At 31.6% G+C, this 10288-nt stretch overlaps 1 long non-coding RNA gene across 5 annotated transcripts; it reads left to right on the top strand.

Annotated features, from left to right (window-relative positions):
- The first annotated feature begins 721 nt into the window (after nt 1-721).
- LOC133675442 (uncharacterized) lies at nt 722-7006 on the top strand. 5 transcript variants are annotated; one of them, XR_009835410.1, is made up of 5 exons: nt 722-866; nt 979-1081; nt 1550-2613; nt 3334-3418; nt 3517-7006. It is a non-coding gene; the product is annotated as an uncharacterized LOC133675442 (long non-coding RNA). The 5 variants fall into 5 exon arrangements; XR_009835411.1 differs by having other exon boundaries at nt 1550-3418; nt 3517-3632; nt 3726-7006; XR_009835413.1 differs by having other exon boundaries at nt 1550-3418; nt 6471-7006.
- The last annotated feature ends 3282 nt before the right edge of the window (nt 7007-10288 follow it).

Genomic DNA, 10288 nt, shown 5'->3' with positions numbered 1-10288 from the left:
GCAATAAATCTTGCAAAATCATCTTGATAAAAAAATAAATGGTAGAAAAGTTCTTTTACTTGTTAATAATTGTTTTGTTCATCCAAGATTTAAAAAATATTGACTTGTTTGTCTTGTCACCTGACACAACATTAAAGATTCAACCTTATGATATATGATCATACAAGCTTTCAAAATACATTATGGGAATCTATTTTATTAAAATCTCTTGGAGAATTATAAAATTGGAATCTAAATTTAAAAAAGATAAATGTTTTAGATGCAATGAATTCTGAATCTCATCTTGGATAATAAATATTTAAGTAAGTATAATTATAAATTATTTTTGACACTGTAAAATTAGGTTTATAAAGAATGTAGCTTAGAGAACTTGAAGCACACTTATTATAATAATAGTTACATGTTCTATCCAAATAGTTTGATAGTAATACAATTTGAGAGTATAATAAACTTTTTTTATATATTTTATTCTATCTCGTATATCATTAACTAAATAAAATAAAAATATAATAATTATTATTTTTATATCATAACAAAACATAATATTATCTTATTTTCTTGTTCTATTTTCTCTACTGTATCTCAACTATCTCAATCTTTTATGTTGGTTAGGTGAACATTGTAACGGTTTTTTTTTGGAACCTACAAGGATGGCATTAGAAAATTGTAAAACTATAGTGGTAAAATTATTATGAATCTACAAGGAAAAAAATGAAATAAAATATACCGAAAAGATTGTAATTAAATGATGGGGTGTGACTGTGTGAGCTTTGAGTAGAGCAATAGAAAAATAATGGGGTCGAGAGGGCTGGCGAGCAACATCAACATTGTCAGCAGCGGAGAAAAAGAAGGCTAAACGCAGAGAGGTATCACGTAAAACCAACACAAAAAGAAAAAGAAGCTTTCTTTCTTTTCATTTAAGTTATATTGAGATATAAAGTTTATATCTTTCTTATTTTTTCTCTCCCCTTCGATTAGATACTGGAAAAGAAGAAGGCAATTGATGAATTGATAAAAGAAGCTTCTTCTTAGAAGGACCATCTTGTTTCTTTCGAACCCTTTTGTCATTACAATAGAAATGGTATAATCCTTGATTCCTTACTTGGTTTCTTGCTCAAAATTGGCTTTTATGATTAATTTAAAGCTTTTTATATTTCTTTACTTGGTTTTATGAGTACATTTTTCTTGGATGATTCAATTGGCTGAGTTACTGTAGTTACTTAATTTCAGCTTTAAGCTAGTTGGTTCCTTTTGTTTTATGGGTGTGCTATTTTGTGTACACATTCTATGTTCTTAAAATCTGAATCCCTGTCATGATCTGATTACTAGATCTGTCAGTGTTTTTGGAATCTGAAAGTGGGGACAAACTCTCCTCTTCTGTAAAACAGCACATTCAAGACCTTCTCCAAATAAACATGAGTTAAGAATCTTATTGTTTCTGTTAATCTGGGTTTCCGCGACCTCAACATTTACAGATGGTCTATAAATATGTCAGTTGGAGATTCTATGTTGGTACCATTGTGGCATTTAACTTTTTTAAAATTTACAGGTCAATATGGAGGGCCTGTTTGGCCCCAAGTGGTCTACAGAAGAACAGATGAAGCGTAGGGACAGGATGGCTTCAGAAGCATGTTATAGTTTTTTTTCACGAGGCTCCAAATTCCAGTGTTGATAAAATGTCAATAAAGTTAGATAAGAGCCCCTTGGTTGGATTTGTAAACTATCGCTTTACTCTTGAGGAAGAGATACCTGTTCTTTATGTGTATGAAATACAGCTCGAGTCTCGTGTCCAAGGGAAGGGACTGGGGAAATTATTTATGCAATAAATTGAGCTTGTTGCTCGCAAGGTGCTGATGCCCTTTCTTGTCAGCCCTTTAATGGTTGCGAATAACTAATTAGATATACAAATACACACATGTTTCTAGGTTTTCTTATTAAACAGGATACAATTATATAACCCATCTTTCTCTTCCTCTCTGTAAATCTCAACTCTCTTCACTTTGTACTTCAGAATTAACTATTCTAGGTTCATGTTGTGCTTCATCATATTTGATATTTAATTTAGTCATTTCACCTTCTCTAGAATCACATGAGTGCTGTAGTCCTAACAGTTAAAAAAGCTAATGCAGTAGCTATGAATTTCTACGAAAGTAAGCTGAGGTATGTCTTTTTCTCGACAATACTGCTATCTTAGTGATCTCTTAAATTTGTGACATTTAGCTCTGAGATTCTTGGTTGAGTGGCTCTCATTCACTAGATAAAATGCAATAGTAATGAGTATTATTAGATGCTGATGGCAATTCGCAACCAGAAGAAACCTCTTTCCTTCCCAGGCTGCTAACTATTTTCCCACCAATTCATAATATTTCTTTACCATTTATGCCTGAATTGTTTTTTTAATCCATCAGTCACTTTCAAGCATTTCACCACCGAGAGTTGATCCCTTGGTGTGTTATTATTGACTATATTATGTACAGTATGTACAATTTACATCCAACCCTCTCCCCTCCCTCTTCTGTTTGAAGAAGCTTTATCCCTTCACAGATGGGACTTGAGAAAAGTTACGTGATTCTCTGCAAAGCGTTTGACCATGAAGCCAAAGCTATTTTGGAGGTACGAACTATCACATTCTTTTCTGTGAATAATAATGTTGTAACCCTAAACTCTGTGCCATTGTGCTTGTGTGAGAATTCAGGATAGAAAAGGAAGCTTTCTTCCAGGTATTGTTATGGATACTTCTTGCAAGTTGCATATTTTGATATGCTTATGTTTTTACATGACAACCCTTTGTAAATAAACATACAGGTGATTGAAAATTTCAGTAATATATTCCTAGTATTGTGCAGTTAAATGTTAGTGTTAAAGAGTAAAAAACTGCATTGCAATTAAGGTATTGTTTCTGGAATCCAGTCTTCAACAAATCAACCAATGCATTTTCATGGGTTAAGAGGTTTCATTGCTGCCAATAGTGTTTCTCTGTTCATTCTGGAAATATTTTTCTGTTGACTTGTACTTGTGGATTGCAAATCTTTTAATTTCTTCTTGGTATTGCTTTTCCATCTACTAAATACCGTGTCTGGAAAGCTTCTTGCATTAACTTCTAATGAGAAGACTTACGTAAATAAATATTCCAAAGATGAGGATGAGCACATGAATTCTGTCACAGGGTAGAAGCTTTTTTGCTTCCTGTGGGCTTCTTGCTTATTTTCTTAGGTGACTCTAAGAGCAGCATAGTATGGCACGTGCTATGTATTTTAGTTCCATCATATTCGTTTTCTGAAAATTGTGCTCATAAATATTTTGAAACTTGTTGCTATTTGGTGGTGTTTACAGCTTCCCTTTGATTTTTTGCGTAAAAGAGCATGTAATGACCAAGAGTTATACTAGCAAGCTAGTTCATTGAGCTTATGAAGTCCTGGTATGGAATTTTTATTAAGTTTATGTGCTTGTCATTTTGATTTCCTCAAGATGGACATGAACATTTGATTAATGAAACATTACATCTACTTTTTTCAGTAGTGGAACTTTCATCGGTAAATATGATGGAATATATTGTTGATTGGATGCAAAAGTCTCCATCATTTCGTATTTTTTTGGTGCAGTTTAACAGGGGGGAAATTTAAGCTTTTGAGGTCACTCACACAAATTCTTTCAACATATATTGTAATTGAATAATCTTTTCACTCTCCATTATAAAGAAAATTTATTTTGATTTTCCTATGCAGGGAAGTGGATGAGTAGGATAGAGATGACTATTCAACATATTTTTTATGTATTTTTCTGAATCAAACCTTTTTTTTCTGCATGTTCTTTCTCTTTTCCTATTCTTAAATACAAAATAGAATAAACTAATGATATAGAATCATTATAATTGATTCTATGCATGAACCATCTGATTAGTGATGCTCTTCACCATCGTTCACAATTGAACTTTTTTTCTTTTCTTTTGCTTTTTCTCAAAGATGAGGGCTTAGTACTATGGTAGTTGATACTTTGCGAAACTGCATCGTGTTTTAATGTTTCACTAAATTCTATCAAAAACTATCTGCGTGATGCAATGTGGTGTTTGTACGATTGAAATTAAATCTAGGATTGGAATTTGAGTATTGACAGATACTGTTGGCTTCTAAATGAAGTACAGTGTAGGGTCTTAGTTATAAAGAGTGCTGGGGTAATAAGTGGAATGTGGATAATTGTGTGAAAAGCGGTCACTAATAAGTCATTGAGCTTTTCTCTATCTGTTGTTGTTTCTTGGTAGTATTTTTTTTCTTGGGGAGGGGGGTATTGCGCTGATTCATGGAGAAGACTAGGTTATCTTACATTTCTTTAATTCAGCAAGAACTTACTTGAATGAGAGAAATTCATGCTCTAAGAAAACTTTGTTTTTCTAGGAACTACACACTTGCCAATTTTAACAAATAGTTCACTAAAATACAAAAAAGAAAAAGAAAGAAAAGAAAATTAGTGAATGTTGTGTGAAATCTGTTAATGTTACAAAATCATTTCCTTTGCAGGATTTTTCTTGAATAAATTTCACATGAACAAAATTTTTTTTAGTGTAGGTTGTCTGGTAGTGCCTTTCTAGCTCTATTTAGGAAATGACAGAAGTGAACTTCTAGGATTGCATTTGACATTTAGCATGACTTTGTATAGTTGTTAATTGTGTCAATAAAATCTTCTGAAGGCACAGGGAGATAGATGGGTATGAACAGAGAAAACAAAGCTCCTGGATAATATTATTGATCAGAAATTGTCACAACTATTGTAACTGTGATTTTATTTTTGAGTCCTCTAACCTGGTAACCAACTTAAATTGAAACCCATATGATGAAGTAAAATTTGATCAGAATTTATAGCCACTATGCTTCATTGTTGGAAAATTTTCTTCATCAGCATGCCAACAACTTACAATTGTGAAATATCTAATTAGTTTGATATATTTCTTATCTTTTTCCACAAATCCCCTTTTTTTCTGGTCTTCTTTTTGTTTCCAGACATTATTTATAAAACCTCTCATATGTTTCGTTATTGGAATAGCCTCTTCTCTTGCTTTTTTCTAATGCTCATGCTCCGATTTAATACAACAAAATATTGGTAGATCATTGGCATTTCCAAGAAGTATAGCACACGGACAATCCAGGAGTTTGTAGCGTGTATGATCTTAATTTAAAAGGCATTTTTAAAAGGTTTGTAGGCTTATTTTTTTTTACTAGATTTTCTTTAAAGTCTCCAAATATATAGATAACTGCTTTGAAATAGTTAATCACTGGAATTTACAGTGTGCTGAATTCTTATGAAAGATTCAGTATATTCCTTTTCTTCTAATTCATGTGGGCGTTTGAAAGTATATGAAAATTTGCATGCTGGGATGTTGCCTAATTTCACTGTGTTCATGCAGCTTCAAGAACCTTTTGTTTTACTGACATTTCCTCATTACTTTGGCCTTAGGTTATAAACTTGTTGGTGTCATGCTTTACATGCTAGTGCTAATGTCCAGGAAAGAGATTTCCTTTTCTTTTACTGTTTCTTCATTTGTTTAATGTGGATAGACTCTGTTTGGTAATGCTGAAAGTGAATAAAAGTGCTTTTCAAAGTGCATTTATGCTGAAAAGCATCATTTTGATGTCTTTTCAGCACAATTTTACAAAAATACCTGCACGGCATTACCATACACACGCAAAATCATGTTCTAGGTCTGGTCTACATGGTGAAAGAGAGCCCTTTGTTTTGAATGGAAAAAAAAAACATTTCAAAACTGCACTGTTCAAATTTTGGGCATCATTTTCAAGATGTTTGCATGTCATTTTGGAGACTATAAAACGAAGGGGCCTAGGACCTTCATATGCAAACTAGATGGAAGCAAAGGTTTTTTATATAGGAATTTGGGATCCAAGCGGATTGTCAAAATTTCACTCTAAAGAAAAGTTTCTTTGATTTAGATCCAGAACAATGAAAGGCTATAACTCAACTTGAGCCGGTCTAGGAACGATAGATTCTTATAGAAGTTTGGTAGGAAAGGCTTGTTCAGTGTTAAATCATTCTATGAAACTTTAGAGGAAATTGATAGGTTGTTCATGCTATTGTAAAGATGTTATGTGGAGAAGATTAATTCTGGCAATATTGAAGGGAAATTATGATAGAGGAAGTATTGTCCAGATAGGTTGCTCAGAAAATGCTATCTTATTTATTAAAAAAAAGGCTAATAATCTTGTAGCATATGTCAGAGAGGGATTGTTTTGTTTGTATTTGGACTGAGTGTACAAGTTGATGGGACCTATAACAGGGTATACCTTGATTGTTGGGACTTTACTTGAATTGAATTTTTGCTGGCATTTTGAGTTTTCGCCCGTTGGTGTCATTTGAATTGTAAGCAGTGCTCTGAAAACTAATTATGTATGTATGAAGGTAGAAAGTTATTCTTTGCTTAATTGCTGTTTTGGGTGCTAATTTTCTAAAGGTTATTGTGATAGGATTTTCCTTCACTTGGATATGTTACAACTGCATTCTGTTTGATGGCTTAGAGTTGAAAATTCGTGCTGCAATATGCTGTAAGGTCCTTGTGGGTTCGTGCTATTGTACTCTGGTCTTGGTTCTTTTGTTTTGTTTTGAGAACTGTATTCAGTTTTATATCTGTCTTGTTTTTTCAAGACTATTTGCTGTCTTATGTCGAGCATTGGTTTAAATGCAAAGATCAAGATTGTGGTTTTCTCTTACAAAAGCTGCTATGCTAGCTGTTTTTTAATTTTATTTTTACGGTTATTATAGTTATTAAATCCGGCTTGACGGGCTGATGTTCCAAGCCTAAGTCTTGAGAAGAGGGAATCACACGTGGCAAGGAGTTAATTGGCAAGTTAGCTAGGAAGTTAGTGGGAATTAGCAAGGATCTTATAATTGGTAGTTTGTTTCAAGTTAGTTAGGAGTTCAATCCTTGTGCAAAAGAAAATTGTACAAACCTTGATGGAGGAGCATAAGAAATAATACAATAATACAACAACAATAGCATAAATTGCATATGTCTCTCTTCTCTCTAATTTCTATACTTCTCCCTCAAATTTCTTCAAAACATTTTGCTTGTTAAGGAAGATCTTTAATAATTGGTATCAAAGTCACTTTCCAAAGTAAGGTAGCTTGGGTCCAAGAAACAATTAAAAATGGTGGAAAATAGCATGATGAAGGCTTTGGAAGAACCCAATAAGAGATTTGAAGAACAACTTTATGAAATCGATGTTGTGATTTTAAAAGTAGGCTCAAAACAATCATTTCCAGTGATTCTTTCACCCATAAAAGTAGTCCAAGCATAAGCCAATCATTAGGAGAATCTAAGTCCTAAGTCCAACTATTTTTAAGGAAGGTGTTTGAAAATGACTAAACCTTCCAAAGTCATCCATGTTTGTAATGTGGGGTATGAAGTTTCTGAAATTGACTTGTTTGAGATGTTCCAATTATGTAAGATTATAATGAAGCTTGTTATGTTTTTTTTTATTGAAAATCAACTATAAAGGGGGATAAATGTTTATGCTCAATTCTCATTACATCAGAACTTACTACAATGGATCAAAATGCTTTCATGGAGGTAAAATGTTATTCTTTAATTAAATCTGAGATTAATTTTGAAGAGAAACAAGAATGTTTTTTGAAGAAAATGAAGTAAAGTTTGATTCGTTGAATAAAAAGAATGTTACTTATTGTAAATTGTTGTCTAGATCTTCTTAAAGCACAAAGTTTGATGAAAAGATTTAGAATTCCGGAGTGAAATTGTGAAAATAAAATAAAATATATATGAATGATGGATTAAAAAAAGAAAAAATTGGATGGAGTGTTAATAATGTGAAAGAAGTAAAAGAGAAGGAGAAAGTTCTTGTAAGAAGTCAATATCTTGAGGATGAGATAGACTTAGATACTGATGATTCTTATGAGCGTTAATTTCTCGACATGTAGAAACCTATTTGGTTAAATCATCAAGGAGGAGTATGTTTTTTTTCTATAAGGGCTTCATCAATATTTATGATGATTATTTGGGTATTAAAAACTTCCATATTGAGCATTTGTTGGAGTTCAAGGTTACCAGGAAGAACTCAATAATCAATTTCTAGATTCTTGCTCAGATTCTTGAGGTCATGAATCTTAAATTGGGTATTCTTAGAAGCCTAAGTCTTGAGAAGAAGGAATCAAATGTGGCAAGGAGTGAGTTGGGAAGTTAGCTAATAGTTACTTAGGTTCATTTAGTTAGTAGTTTGTTGCAAGTTAGTTAGGAGTTCAATCCTTGTATTAAAGAAAAGTGTACAAAGCTCGAGGGGTCGTAAGAGATAATACAAAAACAATAACAAAATTGCATCTCTCTCTCTTTTCTCTAATTTGTTCTACTTTTCCCTCAAATCTCTTCTAAACATTTTGCTTGTCAAGGGAGATCTTTAACTGTTAACTCGGTATTTCAGAACTCGATACTTGATCTAAACAAGGTTTTTATTATAATTATTTTAGATATTAATTTAATTAAATTGACCTGACTTAACTCTGATAAGACCTGATTGATTTTTTTTTTGTTAACGTGAATGTCCGGGTCAGTTTGTGTGTATCTTGACTAATTTTATAGACTCTAAAATTAACGATCATGTAAATCTCTAATGATCATAAGATTTATAAAACTTGAACTAGAAGTCTTTAAAAAACAAACCTAGTATTTAATCATTTAAGTTATATCACTCAGGGAGGGCGGTGATGCGGTTGAATTTAACTCTGTATCTATCCCTACTATAGTTTTACTTGGTTCACTATTAATATCAACATGCGTTTTCGTCGTCTTCTTCCTTTTCTTTGCTCAAGCATATTTATATTTTTCTGCTTGTTTATTTAACGGCGGCATGCTGTATTCCAAAAGCATTTCGGACAAATATCATATGCTTGCCTGTGGAAAAATATTGGGTATCTCCCTTTTCGAAAGCTCTCTGCGTAGGGGGGTGGGAATACTTTGGCCATATGCTAAATTGTTTTCGATTATTTGTGAGATATTGACTTTATTAAAGTTGCTTTTATTGCTGATGACGCAAATAACTCCCTTATTTGTGCTAATAATATAATGTACTTTTTTTTTATATATAAAAAAACAATATAATGTACTTAGGTAGTTCAATGGCTGGAGTTGGTGGGTACTTCTTAAATGTGTTGTTGCATTTCTTAATTTATCCATTTTATTTTCTTTAGTGACAATATTATTGCACTTCTTTATCACATTTTTGTTTTCCAACCACGTACTATATATTTATATAGAGGTTAATATATACATTGCTCTCGTAAAATAAGATGCAAAGAAAACGTTAAGTGGAATTCATGTTTGGTTTGTATTGTTTTGGTAAGTTAACCTCAAGGTAGGAGCATTCATTGAAAATACTACCAGAGAATTATCAAATACAAATAAAAATATTAACATAAATAATAATGTTAATAAATTACAATAATATTTATCGATGAAATATTACCTTGTTATTTCTCTCGATATTCATCAATGAAAATTTTTATGTTAGTTATTACTGAGAGAATTATAGTTGGAAATGAAAGAATAAAAAAAAAAAATGTTATTATTAGAAACGGAATTACCGATGAAATATACCAATCATTAATATTATTGCTGAATTTACCAGTAATATTTAAGTTATAACCTAACAGATGATCCTCCTCTCCCCTTCCCCTATTTCTTCTTCTTTCTTCTTATTCTGCAGAAAATAGGATACAAAACCCCCTTATTTTGTTACAAATCAAGCCCCCATTATCATAAATTCAGCCACCCCAACACTTAGTCTGTCAATATCTATGTTCTCGTTTATTTTTTGTTTTTTTTTTAAGATTCACTATATTAAGTAAGCAAAATTACCTATTTTTTTTGTAGCCAGTTTTTTTAAAATTATTTTTTTGGCATTTTGATGTAGTATATGTAGTTTGTTTATGTGTTGTCTTATATGTAGAAATTTGTTGTATAAATGTATGATTTGTACATGTTAGAGTTTGTTTGAAATTTTAAAAAATTATATTTGTTTGTCATTTGATGAAATTGAGTTTTCTTTTATAACTTAGTTGTTTTTATAATGAAATAAATAATGACTTATTTAATAGGTACGTTTCATATTTTGTTAATTTTATTGTTAAATTGAGAAATTCGGTAAATTTAGAGGAATTTAATTTTTTTAAAGAACATTGATAATGATTTAAGAATATTATTAAAATAGATTGAATAAGTTTGAGTTAAACCAATGATAGCTAATTAGTTGGTTACCATTAATTTGTTTGGTTCACA

This window comes from Populus nigra, chromosome 16, assembly GCF_951802175.1.
Source record: "Populus nigra chromosome 16, ddPopNigr1.1, whole genome shotgun sequence".
Taxonomy (NCBI): domain Eukaryota; kingdom Viridiplantae; phylum Streptophyta; class Magnoliopsida; order Malpighiales; family Salicaceae; genus Populus; species Populus nigra.
The sequence above is the reverse complement of the archived record's forward strand: the minus strand, read 5'-3'. Positions and strand labels throughout refer to the sequence as shown.